The following is a 13,864-nucleotide window of genomic DNA, read 5'->3' as shown; positions in this document are numbered from 1 at the left end:
AAATTTAGAGCCTGGACCTAACAATCTTACGGGGTTCCCTTTAAATGTCCAGGTATAGGGTGACCATATGAAAAGGAGGACAGGGCTCCTGTATCTTTAACAGTTGTATAGAAAAGGGAATTTCAGCAGGTGTCATTTGTATGTATGCAGCATCTGGTGAAACTCCCTCTTCATCACAACACTTAAAGCTGCAAGTGCTATAATAGAGTGACCATATTTAAAAGAGGGCAGGGTACCTGCAGCTTTAACTGTTGTGATGAAGATGGAATTTCACCAGGTTCCCCATATATACAAATGACACCTGCTGAAATTTCCTTTTCAATACAACTGTTAAAGATACAGGAGCCCTGTCCTCCTTTTCATATGGTCACCCTATCTATGTATGTTATGTCAAGCGTGAAGCACAGCACTAATATTTCTCTTCCCACCACCACCACCACTCAATTGCTATTGCATGTTTTACAACTGCTTCTACATTCCTGATATGTAACAACAACAACATCAACAACACAGTTTTTGAATCCTGATTTTTTTAAAAAAATATATAACATCCTGAGCATGTGCAATTTTGCATTTTAAACTCACTTAAATCACAGCACCACCATGATTTCAGGAATAAAACAGAATGTGCTTCTGCTGCCCTCATCACCTGCTACTCTCTGGGTGGCAATTTTGGAGTGGGTGGGCTGGTGGCCCCCAAGGTCCAACCTAGCTGCACTGCTGCCTGGGTGTCCAAGCTGCACCAGGAAGATGGGAACAGGATTCTGTTATGCTCTGTGAGGATCCCTATATGCCCTGATGTTGCCTCTTCAAGAGGCTGGATTAGCATTTCAATGACTTTTATTCAGCGGTGATTTTTAGCAATTAGGGGAGTGATAGTTACTAACTCTCAATAGTCCCAATAAATAGCTGCATTAATGTAGTGGAGGTTTTATGGGACTGCTGGTAAATATGCACCCAACCTTTATTACTCACTTCCTATTAGCAATAATAAATAATATTGTTCTCATAAAAGCTTTAAAGCTGTAATTGGTAGTGAAAGGCAAATTATAGTTAAAGGCCATTGTTAGATGTTTATAACTGATGAACTGACATACCTACGCCTAACTTGTGCTCCTGTTCAGTTTTGTCTTAGGTACACATAGGAGACTAGTAGTGTGACTTTGCTGTTTGTCATCGAAGTTCAGAAGATGAGCAGGACTAAACAAATGCTGGGACTGAGTTCATCATATATCAACTCTAACCATTCAGGAATAATAAAAGTGGACTTCTGAGGTCTTTACAGGAAGTGTGTGTGTGTGTGTGTGTGTGTGTGTAAATTCTCGACAATCAAAACGATGTACTCCTTCACACAGTGGATACTTAAAACGGTGGAATTTACTTCCACAAGAGATGGTGATGCCCATCAACTTGGATGCCATTGCCATCAACTTGGAGGCTTTTAAAAGGGGAATTAAAAATAATAATGAATAATAAGGCTATCAATGGCTGCTAACCAAGATGCCTGTATATACTCCAGTATCAGAGGCAGTATGCCTTTGAATGTTGGTTGTTTAGGAACAATAGCAGGAGATAGATTAGGGTGATTGTCTTCATGTAGGGTGACCATATGAAAAGGAGGACAGGATTCCTTTATAGTTGCATTGAAAAGGGAATTCCAGCAGGTGTCATTTGTATGCATGCAGCAGCTGGTGAAATTCCCTCTTCATCACAACAGTTAAAGCTGCAGGAGCCCTATCCTCTTTTGTATCTGGTCACTGATAGACTTCATGTGGACTTGTAAGTGGATGGCCAAGATTCAATCTCAGAAACAGGATCCACATGGACATGCCTTCTATTATTCAAATCAAGTTAATATTTCTTTACAATAATTGATGTAAGGCATTTTATTCTTAATGAGCGTCCATGTAAAGATCCTAAAACAGCGGGATCTGGGTAACATCTGTAATGTTCCTTCTTGCTGTTTTGCCTATTTCTTCCTGCTTGTTTATTTAATCCGCTCTTCCCCTTTTCTGCCTTCATTTTCTGCTTCTACGAACACATACCTTAGGACGAGTCACCATGTCCTTCAGGCGATAGCATTCACACTTTGAAAACCCAGGCTTGGTTATCTACATGTTCATTGTTGACCCCTAATTTATCTGTATTTAATAATTAATGTCAGCCTGGTTACACATTGATTAGATATACCTGCTGGTTTATGTTAAAAAAGAATTTATTGTGCATTTAACTTCATGGTATAATTGTTTAAAACTTTTTTTCCTGTGTCAGATCAGATGTGGTACATGGTCCTACCTTCACATTTAATGTTAAGATCCCATGCTTTTGGGGGGCACTAGTATTGTTGTATATTGCTGCTCATCACTAGCAGCCATTCCAGCAGGCTGTACAAAGGGAGATGACAGCGGAACCATGGCCATTTTACCAGCCCTGTTGAAAGGCTACTTGAATTTTCCCTCTCTTGCCACCCCATCTCTTTTTCCTTGTGTGTCGTGCCTTTTGAGATTGCAAGTCTGTGGGCAGGGACTGTCTTGTTTTAGTGATTACATGTAGATCAGGGGACTTTATGACTGAGTAGTGGGACAAAAATGCTTTAAATAAATAAGTAAAGATTTTCATTTACTTTGCTTTGTACAGCTTCAGAAAGTACAGTTACAGTGCAATCCCATACATGTCTACTCAAAAGTAAACCCCATTACATTAAACCAGGTTTCCTACCAAATAAATGTGTACACGATTTCACTCATAGGGCTCTTCCAGTCAGGGGTTTTAAGGTGCTATCAGCTTGCCTGGTTAGTGGGATTTTTTGGACTGTTCCTATGATGTCATTAATCTCGTGCAGTAGTCTTATGTCATCCAATATTTTCCTCTGGCTTCCCATGTATTTTCTCACAACAGGGAAAATCCATTAATTCTGGTGTGTCATGATCTACAAACAAACAAACAACCAGTGGTGGGGCTGCCCAATTTCGGGGGCTTGCAGTGATTTATGGAGATGTGGCTGGGTGACATTTAAGGTGATGTTGCTGGCAGCATGTTTTGATGGCTTTAGGCAGACAATGTGGGCAGTACATGGAAATTCTGTTTGTACTTTACAGTAGTAGTTCAATGATTGGTGGTGCTTGGAGCCCTCCAAGTGGATTGTTCCAATTCTAACTCGCACAACACCATCTATTGGCTAGCCCTATATGCCATGACCTCCACTATGACTAAAGAAAGCTTCATTATTCTCCTTGTCCATTGATCTATGCAGAAATCTAACACATTCATTTACGTATTTGCCACATCCCAAATCTAACATCTAGCCTATAGCCATTTCTGGTCATATGAAGTCAATTACCTCATAGCATCCATGAATCATTAGGTGCAAAGATTTGGCATCTAATACGTCTCTCTGTGTTAGCTCTGGGGTATATTTTTGGAAGCAAAGGTTAGGAAGAATGAAATAATGAATCACTTTTGGTATAAAGCTGAAAGTATGTGTGTGGGATGCATGTCCAGAAATGTTTACCCACTTCCAGATGAGTTAGAAACTTGAAATTTGGAATGCTGATACGTCTGGTTGTACAATGTACCAGAAAAAACTAAAAACATAAAATGTTGGGTTTAAAATATTTTTAAAGAATTTAATAAAAACCAAGGCTTATGCCTACAACTCCCAGCATGCCTTGGGTGGAACTACCAGCATGCCTTGGATGGGAGGGGAGGCCAGACTTACTGGCCTTTTTGACGGCCATTGTGAGTGCATGGGCAGGTGGCCACTGCGTGTCTTTCACTTCCCTAACTCTTAAGGTGGGTCTTGAGCAGTCAACCGAATTCCACATAAAAGGAAACAATCCACATAAATGGGCTGCATCCATTTGTGGTGCCTCCTCCTGCCCACTGTGCGTGGTTTTAAAATTGTAGCTTGATTCAACAGTGTGACTTTGAAAGGCTGAATATGCTCAATGGCACTCCATCCTGATATCGCTGTTTTCTCAGAATCTGGGGGAAGCAAGCACAAACCTTTTGCCCTTAAGAGGGAGGGCACTCTGCACATGCCCAGAAACAGGCCCAATGAAGTGAGGGAAGTGCTCGGTCCAGCCCTGGCCCTTCAGCACAGACTCCTGATGGAGCACTTGGTGGGTGAGAAGCACAGGCCAAAGCAGTCCTAGCAGGATTGGCTGGAGCTGGGCGCATCCTCTGATAGCTGCTTACCTCCCCTCTTTGGCAATGTTACTCCTCTGACACTTTATCAAGGAGCAGCATTGGCAATAAGAGGATGTCTCAGAGGATGTGGGCACCTGCAGGCTGCCAAACTCAGCTCCCACTTCCCTGACCTCTCACAATGAGCTTCATCCCATGTACCTGTTTCCCTCAAATTATCCCCTGCAGCACTAAGCTGTCACCATTGCTGCTGCTGCTGTTGTTAGCTAAATCACACGCCAGGTGGCAGCGCTCCTAAGACCCTTTGCATACCAGGAAAAGGGTTTAAGGGGGGAAATGTAAAAAATCATAAAAAATCAACAGATGACCCAATCTGATTCAAATTTGGTAAGCTTAAAGCTCTCCTTAATATCTATTGCTGTGCCAATTTTGATGCAAGAGCCCTGTCCTCTTTTAAATCTGGTCACTCTAGTATATCTCCTGCAGCTTTAACAGTTGTGATGAAGAAGGAATTTCACCAGGTTCTCCATATATGTAAATGACACCTGCTGAAATTCCCTTTTCAATACAACTGTTAAAGTTACAGGAGCCCAGTCCTCCTTTTCATATGGTCACCCTAGGCACCCGCCAAGAGCCCTGAGAAGATGGTTGAGTGGGCTATGGAGAGCTGTGGCTTTAGGGTTGCCCTGGCCTGCGTTGGGGATGAGAGAGAGGAAAAAAAGAAACAAATTTAATTTGTCTAAAAGTTAACTCACAGGCCTAGCACTGACCTACTACTTTAAGGTGATTACCTTGCAGACAGGGGCCCAAGTAATGCTGGGTATATCAGATAGTTTTAAAATAAAACTCACCTGATGTTCACTGAACTGTAGAATCTTATCGTTTTCTGATTCAAGTGAACCACTGATTTTCTTATGGGGAGCAGATGATAATATGTGAGTCTGCCTTTGATTACTTTTGTACATTATTTTGATACAGTTATATTAGTGTGCTTAGGTTGGATCCAAATGTACCCATATTTAAAGTAGATCCTTTAAAATCAATGGAACTTAAATTAGTTGTGATTGTCTTAGGCCCCATTTATTTCAGTGAGTTGACTATTAGTATGTCTAAGTCTGGATACAACATTATATATTTCTTGGATTTATCAATAACAAAGTTTGCCACCAAAATGCATTTATATAAATTGTTCTGAAAATTCAAGTAGCCTTACTAGAATCCACAGTGCCCTTATTAAACATGCTGCATTGTCTGTCCAGGATATTTTAGCTTCCAGAAGTAGCAAGCTATCAATCTAAATAAATAATTCTGACGTGCTGAATATGGTTGCTAGCAGTCTACTGAATTAATGGAAGACAATACCAGATACAGAAATGCTTTAGGCTGGGGTTGTGACTTGCTCTCTCTCTCTCTCTCTCTCTCTCTCTCTCTCTCTCTCTGTGTGTGTGTGTGTGTGTGTGTGTGTGTGTGTTTTGGTCTGCCTTATTTTGAGTTCACCAAAACTTTGGAATATTTTTTTTAATAAAAAAAAAAATCTCAAATTTCCATCATTTGCCCGAAATGCTTCCTATGACATTATAGGAAGGTAACATCAGCAGAGTGCTCTTCAAAGAGGAATGATTCTATAAACAACAATGATCCTTTCTGGGGATTCGTTCCAGATAATAAAAACCAGTGTTACACAAAGTAGTGTGAATTGGGTGCTTCCCTTGACGCCACTTGAGCAATGGACCCTAAAGGCAAGATGTTTGAGACAAGAGTGAAACAAAAGCATAGGGGGGGGGGGATAGAAAGAAAGAACCTCATCAATCAAACTCTCCCTTAGAAACGGGCTGCTACCTTCTTATATCTTCTTTTTCCTTCTTCCCAACAGTGGTGCAGCTAGGTAAGTTTACACCCTGGACTTAGAAACTTTCTACGTGAGACATTTATCGTGCTCTCTTGATTCTTCACTCAAGGTAGTTTGTGGGTGCTTTACACAATGTTGGGATCCTCCAGGGTTTGTCTTGTGCTTTGCAACCATTGTAGTGTGTGGGTGGTGGTGGTGGTGTTTTTAACAAGGAATGTCTGGTATTTCTGTGAATGGCAGCATGAAACCCTCATATATTTGTGCAATTCTGCTTTAGCATGGTGCCACCTAGTGGTTGCATAATGAAACATATAGAAAGGAGGAGAAAGAAAACCTCTGAAGAAAATGTGTAAAGGAACCGACAAAGAATTCGGAAGCAGAAGCCTCTGTATTCATTTATTTATTTAGTTTTTAATGGTTTTACTTTAGGGTGTATTACTTCAGTTGAGAAGCACAGAACTAAAAATTCTCTTCTCCCCCATCCAACCACTGTTCTATGCTTTACAGCTGCTTCTACATTTCTTATGTCAAAATGTTTGCCAACTCATACACAAACACACACACACTGAGCATGTGCAGTTTTGTATTTTAAAACATAGCATCATCAGGAGTACAGGAATAAAATGGAGTTTGCTTCTGTACCTAGATGACTTCATCACCTGTTGCTCTCTGGGTGGTCATTTGTGGCCTCCTCACCCCCCCCCCCCCAGGCTGCAGGGCCCCAGATACTAGCCCTAAGGTCATAGGTGCAGCAAGAAAAATCTGGACCTGAAGAGAGCCCAGTTCCTCGGTTAGGAAAGAGGAATGAATCCTTGGCATGGGGTTGGATCTAGGATCTGCCTTCTCCAAAAGGAAAGGATCTACTTGGAGAAGGCCCCTCCACCCAATTTTTAGGGATTGCCTTTCCCCACACCACACCACAGCGCATCCAATTCAGCAGGGACTCCTGTCTCTTGGGGCCTTGCAAGACCTGCCGGCTTACGCCGGCAGGGAGGCGGGGCCAAGGCGCGCTGAAGTTAGCGCGCCTCCCCCAGGCTACCACGCGCACGACGCGCAGGCACGTCGCGTCCCTGCGGCGTCCGCCATTTTTTTTTAATTTTAAAGGGGCCGGGTGCGGCCCGAAGACTCCGGAGAGGTAAGTGTTTTTTTTTTGGTTTTTTTTACCGGGGGGGGGGGGGCGAAGGCTGGGAGGGTGGGTGCCAGGGTGGGTGGCACGGGGGGAGGGTGGGTGCGATCGTGCCGCGCGCCACCCGAGCCCGGGCAATGCCTGGCATGGGGTGGCATTGCAATGCCGCCCCATGCCAGGCATTGCCCGGGCAGCACGCGGCGTGATCGCACCCGCCCTCCCCCCGTGCCACCCACCCTGGCACCCACCCTCCCAGCCTTCGCCCCCCCGCCGATGGGCACAGCGCTCCTATGAGCGCTGTGCCAGGTCCGCGGCTTTTCGTGGCTCCTCACGAGTAAGCGAGGAGCTGCGAAAAGCTGCGGAAGTCCCTAGACGTTCCCCAGCTCCGGCCTGAGGCTGGAGCTGGGGAAAAGGCGCGCCATAAGCGAATTCGCTTATGGCGCGTTGGAGGAGGCCTCAGCGCGGCCTGTCTCCGGATTCCCCTGTGCGTCATCTGGACGCACAGCAGGGAAGCCGGGACAGAAGGCGCGCTAAGGCCTTGTCTAGGAAGGCCCTTGGTGTAGTATTTCAAGGGTCCGAGAGGCTGCTGTGAGGAGGAGGGTGGGGTGAGGGGAGGTGGAGTCCATTTCCATCAATGCAGTTGGTCCAGCATAGCTTGGTTCTGCCAGGTGTGGGACTTTGTCAGTCAGGGCTTTCAGCTGCTTATGTAAGAACCTCAGAAGAGCCACACTGGATCAGGCCAGGTGTCCACCTAGTCCAGCATTCTGTTCACACAGTGGCCAAGCTTGGGTTATTGTTCTCTTTCTTCTGCGGCATCTGAAAAACAGCCCAGCTGGATCAGATGAAGCATCTATAGCATCTTCTTTCCACCAGGCCAGCATGCCTTGGGTAAGCCAGCAAGGAGGCTAGCCAGATCTATTATTTATTTCATTAAACATGTTCCAGTAAATTAAGTTCTCAAAGTGATTCAGAAAAAAAAGGAGGCATGCAGAAGGCCTTTTCCGGCATTCCTGCCACAAGTTCATTGCGTGTGCAGAGGGGAAGGAGGGACATGCATGGCCGTGGTCCCTGTCCCTGGCATTGTGTGCCGTGCTCCATAGAGGCAGTATCCGATGCTGGCAATCTGCCAGTGGCAACAACTGCTAGCACAATGGGACACTATCACTTCCTAGTGCATCCCAAGAAACTAGCAGAAACGGCTGCTCGCAGAATGGGACAAGTCAGTGGAACCCTAAATAAATGTTCCACATGATCTGGAACCCTGAAAAAGCAGGGTTCCTGTTCATGTGGCATGTTGCCTATGCTTGCATGCGTGTAGACAGTTGGTAGAGGTGCCTGCAAATACTCATGCAATGTGGGGGAGGGAACACCATGTATGTGCTCACTGTATGCGCAGAACAGGGCTTTTGTTTTGCTTAGGTCAGCATTAGAGGGAAGGCTTTCATAGCACTAGCTTCCTCTTAGGTGGGCCAGAGTGGTGTCCCTAGAGCCAGTAGCTGGGTGCACCCTCTCCCGGCTCACCTTACTTCAAGTGGCTTCGGTTCCGTTTCAGTTCTAGAACTGGACAACACGCACATACAGAAGGAATGGCGAGTCTTCACTGTTCTGACTTCAAAAGGTTTTTCTTATCCAGAAGCAATTTAGTGGAGCAAATTAATGTGGCAGCTCTCAGATTATTTATTGCTCATTCTGAGTTATTGCACCAGTACGTACTTCTTAGAAGTACTTATCAACATTTTATTATATCATTACTCCTAGATGACCTGGCAAACAGATGATTTATTTTTCAAAAGGTGCAATGAAATGTAAAGGTTCCACGGTGGGAGAAAAAAATATGAGTATTCCAGGATTTGCAGGTATGTTCCCAATGCCATTCCCTGGGATGACTAGGGCAGGATCTACACTATTGTTTTATAGCAGTATTGAAATACACTGACAACTGTTTGGGCTTATGACACATGCTATATACTGCTTTTATACCACTTTCATAGTGCTATATCTTGCTTGGTGTAGATGTGCATTAGGTTTTGATATGCTGTAAATTTCCTGTAAAGGAGTAAGATTCAGATGAGTCAGATCCACAGTGGGCATATTACAAAGATATTACAAAAATCTAAACTCTAAGAACAAACATACTGGGGTGATGTTAAGAAGACACAAACTTGGTTGCAGGGTGCTTCTGGATGAAGAGCGCCTAGCGCCAGCCACCAGAGAGCATTGCGAACGTAGGGGATCCAACTTTTCCCCCTTAATGTTCTTCTGCAGTACGGAAGAAGCAGTTGGAAATTGTGGGAGGGTTACCAGTGGAAGCTGTTGTTGTCTGGACTCCCAGCAAATGTCTGGGAATGACGCCAGGTGATGCCACCATAAAAGCCTCATCTAGAAACACCCTGGGTCTAGCATATTGAACTGCATACTTCGTAGATGTGCATACTATACAAGGCCAAAGTCTCCATTTAATAACTCCCACATCTCTAGCTTTAACTGACTGAAATGAGCATGTGCAAATTCTGAACCTGTTCACTTGAAAAAACCATTCTAGAGGATTCCACAAGGTGAGGGAGCAGGAGCTAGTTAAAATAGTGGGCTGCCTCCAATTGGTCCTAGATCAACCAGCAAATTTTGCTGAGTTATGCTGTGTCATGGGGCATTAGGGACTTCTTATCTCTGGTACACACATCATTTTCCTTAAAGAAGTCATTTACTACTTCTTGCTTCTTGTTTTTTTGGGGGTCTGTCTAGAGCCGTTTTGCCGCTTTCACATGCACACTTTCCATCCATCCATCCATCCATCCATCCATCCATCCATCCAAGCCAAGCCAAGAGCAGGCACTGGCAGAAGGCTTTTTGATCCAGTGGAGGTTTCTATTGATGGATCAGGGGTGGGTGGGTGAAACTTAAGAGAAACTTAAGACTTTGCTTATGGTTCTGACCTATCAGAATGTTTAAGTGGATTAATAGATGAAATAAATGTTACAAACATGGTGTGCTAATCTAAACCTTTGGGTCAGTTCTCCTTTGGAACCTAAAAGAACCTGATATTTGGGGGTTAGTAAACTTCGTCTAGCTACTCAGAAGTTCCGGAATACAAAAACTAGACCATTTAGTCTAAATCATTCTAAATTAATATACTTGTTAGTCAAAAGTGAAAGGAAAGGAAAAACTGTAAACAGAGAAAGCCAGCTTCACTGAATCCTCATAGTTGAGAGGAGGCAATTTTGTCTGCAATAGTAGCAGCTACACACAATAAAGCTACTCTGTCTATATTAGGGGTGATTTGATAATGCCTGTAGCACCCCTAATAGACCCCAAGATTTTAAAGATAACTACTGTTAGGCAGGACAGGAAGGAAAACTTGAAGCTCCACACAGTTATGGACAACTGAACAATCCTGTGGTGGTGGTGGTGGATTTTAAGGACCAAGTGACCTTGTCATGGCATCAACATTTACCAGATGTAAATTTTCATATCTCTCTGTTTATGAGGGAAATATGAACTCAGGAATTTATCAGAGGAGTTGAACACATGCCTTATTTGTGCAGAATGGAAATCTTATTTCCTTTTTTGTTTGTGGAGCACACTCAATTTTGGAGTCTGAGGACAAAACCTAGCCCATGTAGGACCTACAATAGCAAATGTAGTGGTAAATTAAACTACTGTGTGTGAAATCCTGTAAATGCCTAAATGGCTGCTGTGTGTGAGCAGTTTGTAGTTGTGCAATCTGTGCCTTTTCGTCTTAAATTAAAGCAACACCCATCTCATGCCATTATGAGTCAACTTGGTACTAAGGAGAAGATAGGAACCAAGAGTTCCTCACTGGAATATAATCTTCACCACAAGGTGGCACTGTGTATATCCTTTAAAACTTTCTGAAAACATTTTCTTAAAAGTGACAAAGTACCATTTACAAATATTGTACATTCCTCCTACCCCACCTCAAGTCTATCACACACGCTCATTTTCAGGGAGATCACAAAACGTTAAGCATTCCAGAAAAACTGAATAAAATCCAAAGAAGGAAGGAAAGGGAAGGACACTTGCCTTTGTCACAAGGATAATGAAACAGAAATTACTGATTAGGAAAACAGATGCTATTGAACTAGTTTTCCCCCCCTTCCAACCAGTCAATTTCCCATAATAATGACAGGTGTGTGTATGTTTGTTTGGGGGTGGGGGTTAGGGTGACCATATGAAAAGGAGGACAGGGCTCCTGTATCTTGAACAGTTGCATAGAAAAGGGAATTTCAACAGGTGTCATTTGTATGCATGCAGCATCTGGTGAAATTCTCTCTTCATCACAACAACTGCTGGAGCTATACTAGAGTGACCAGATACAAAAGAGGGTAGGGCTCCTGCAGCTTTAACTGTTGTGATGAAGAGGGAATTTCATCAGATGCTGCATGCATACAAATAACAACTGCTAGAATTCCCTTTTCTATTCAACTGTTAAAGATACAGGAGCCCTGACCTCCTTTCCATATTCACCCTAATGAGGGTAGAAGTCCTATATTGTAGAATCATAGAATAGCAGAGTTGGAAGGGGCCTACAAGGCCATCGAGTCCAACCCCCTGCTCAATGCAGGAATCCACCCTAAAGCATCCCTGACAGATGGTTGTCCAGAGATCCAGGGGGAGCCAAGTTCAGTTGGCTAGTTTGTTTGTTTGTTTATTTATTTATTACGTTTATACCCTGCCTTTTTTCCTCCAAGGAACCCAAGGCAGCGTATATAATCCTCCTCCTCCTCTCTCTTTTATCCTCACAACAACAACCCTGTGAGTTGGGTTGGGCTGAGAGTCTGTGACTGGCCCACCAAGTGGGTTTCCATGGCCAAGTGAGGACCAGAACCCAGATCTCCTGACTCCCAGACCATCATTTTAGCCACTACACCACACTGGCTAGTTCAGGGATGAGATGAAGATGTAGTTGCATGACACTTGGTCAGTTCCAAGAAAGCAGCCTAGGTGAGACCAAAAGAGGCATTGGTAACACAGCAGGTCAGTTACTGGGACAGAGGGACAGAACATACAAGGAGTTGTGCTGGATCAGACCAAGGATTCATCTTGTCCACCATTCTATTTCCACAGTGGCCAACCATTAGGGAAGACCATAAGCAGGAGATGAGTGCAACAGCACCCTCCTGTTCGTGTTCCCCAGCAACTGGAATTGAGAGGCATTCTGCCTCTGATACTGGACCTAATGTATAGGCATCATAACAAGTAGCCATTGACAGGCAAATCCTCCAAGAAACAAGGAGAGATCTAGCCATTCATTTCCGTATTCATAGAGATATATTGTGATTCCCTGCAAGGTTATGTCAGTGGAGACAACGGGCCAGAGGTCAGGTTTGGTGTGCCTGAGCATAGAGCTTCATACAAACCAGGGCCTCTGATGATCAGGCATCAAGAATAACGGATGAATGTCAGGAAGCTGGCTAAGGTACAGTAGGGACACTAACTCAAACAGCGGGGAGCAACAAATCATGTACAGATGGGCTAGTAGAACATGGAAAAGGTGCTGGGGGCCCAGAAAATGTGTAGCTTTACAAGGAAGTAGCAGGAGCTTAGGGAATAGAACTCTTAGCAGCTCTCAGACAACCTCTGCAGCTAACCAGCCTGACATCTGTTTAGATGTGGTGAACAGGACTGTCATCCAGGTATGAGTATCAATACTGAGTGATATGAGAGGGCCAATTCATACAAACATTTTGTTATGTACTTCTTCCAACCAGGTATATGGTGATATGGTCATATGTTGTTGTTGTTGTTGTTGTTGTTTTCCAGCACCTAGTCAGATCCCAGTTTTTCTGCTGTGCAGATCCCATCTTTTTGGAAGGGACACAGCTCATTGGGGTGCACAGGCACTGCATGCAATAGATCCAGGTTCAGTCTCGGTCGTAACCAGATAGAGCTGGGAAAGGCTCCTGTCGCACACCCTGGAAGAATTGCTGCCAGCCAGTGTACACAAGGAGTGGGAAACCTGTGGCCCTCCAGATGTCATTTATTTACTTACTTGATTTTTCCCTGGACTTTCTACCAAAAACTGGCACTCAAGGCAACTTATAGGCACAATTAAAATTGATTAAAACAATAAAACAATACATTAAAATACAATACAAACATAACAATTACAGAATGAAAATAAATAAAAAACAGCACCCAACACAAACAGACCTACTTACAGGCCACAGGCCTTCTTCAACAGGCGGTCTTTACCTGCCAGTAGAAGGATAGTGGAGAGAGAGCCAACCTAGCCTCCCTTGGGAGGGAGTTCCACAGCCTGGGAGCGGCCACTGAAAAGGCCCTCTCTCGGGTTGTCACCAAATGCGCCTCTGAAGGCTGCAGTCTCAAAAGAATGGCTTCTCTAGAAGCTCTTAAGATCCAGGCAGCCTTGAATGAGAGACAGCAATCTTTCAGTAGGCGTGGTCCCAAGCAATGTGGTCATGACCAGTATTTTGAATTCTGCCCTGAAACAGACTGGTGAAGCTGTTGTAACACAGGAATCATGTGCTCCTTGTAACCAGCCTTGGTCAACAGTCTGGCTGCAGCATTCTGGACCAGCTGAGGCTTCTGAACAATTTTCAAAGGCAGCCCCATGTAGAGCACGTTACAGTAGTCCAAATGGGATGTAACTAAAGCATGTGTGACTGTGGCCAGATCAGACATCTTTAGGAATAGGCACAGGTGGCACACTACAGTCAGAGTTGTGGGAAACACAGTCCTGGTCACTGCTGAGACCTAAGCAT

Source organism: Elgaria multicarinata, chromosome 2, assembly GCF_023053635.1.
Source record: "Elgaria multicarinata webbii isolate HBS135686 ecotype San Diego chromosome 2, rElgMul1.1.pri, whole genome shotgun sequence".
In the NCBI taxonomy this organism is placed as follows: domain Eukaryota; kingdom Metazoa; phylum Chordata; class Lepidosauria; order Squamata; family Anguidae; genus Elgaria; species Elgaria multicarinata.
This window is presented reverse-complemented; position numbering follows the sequence as displayed.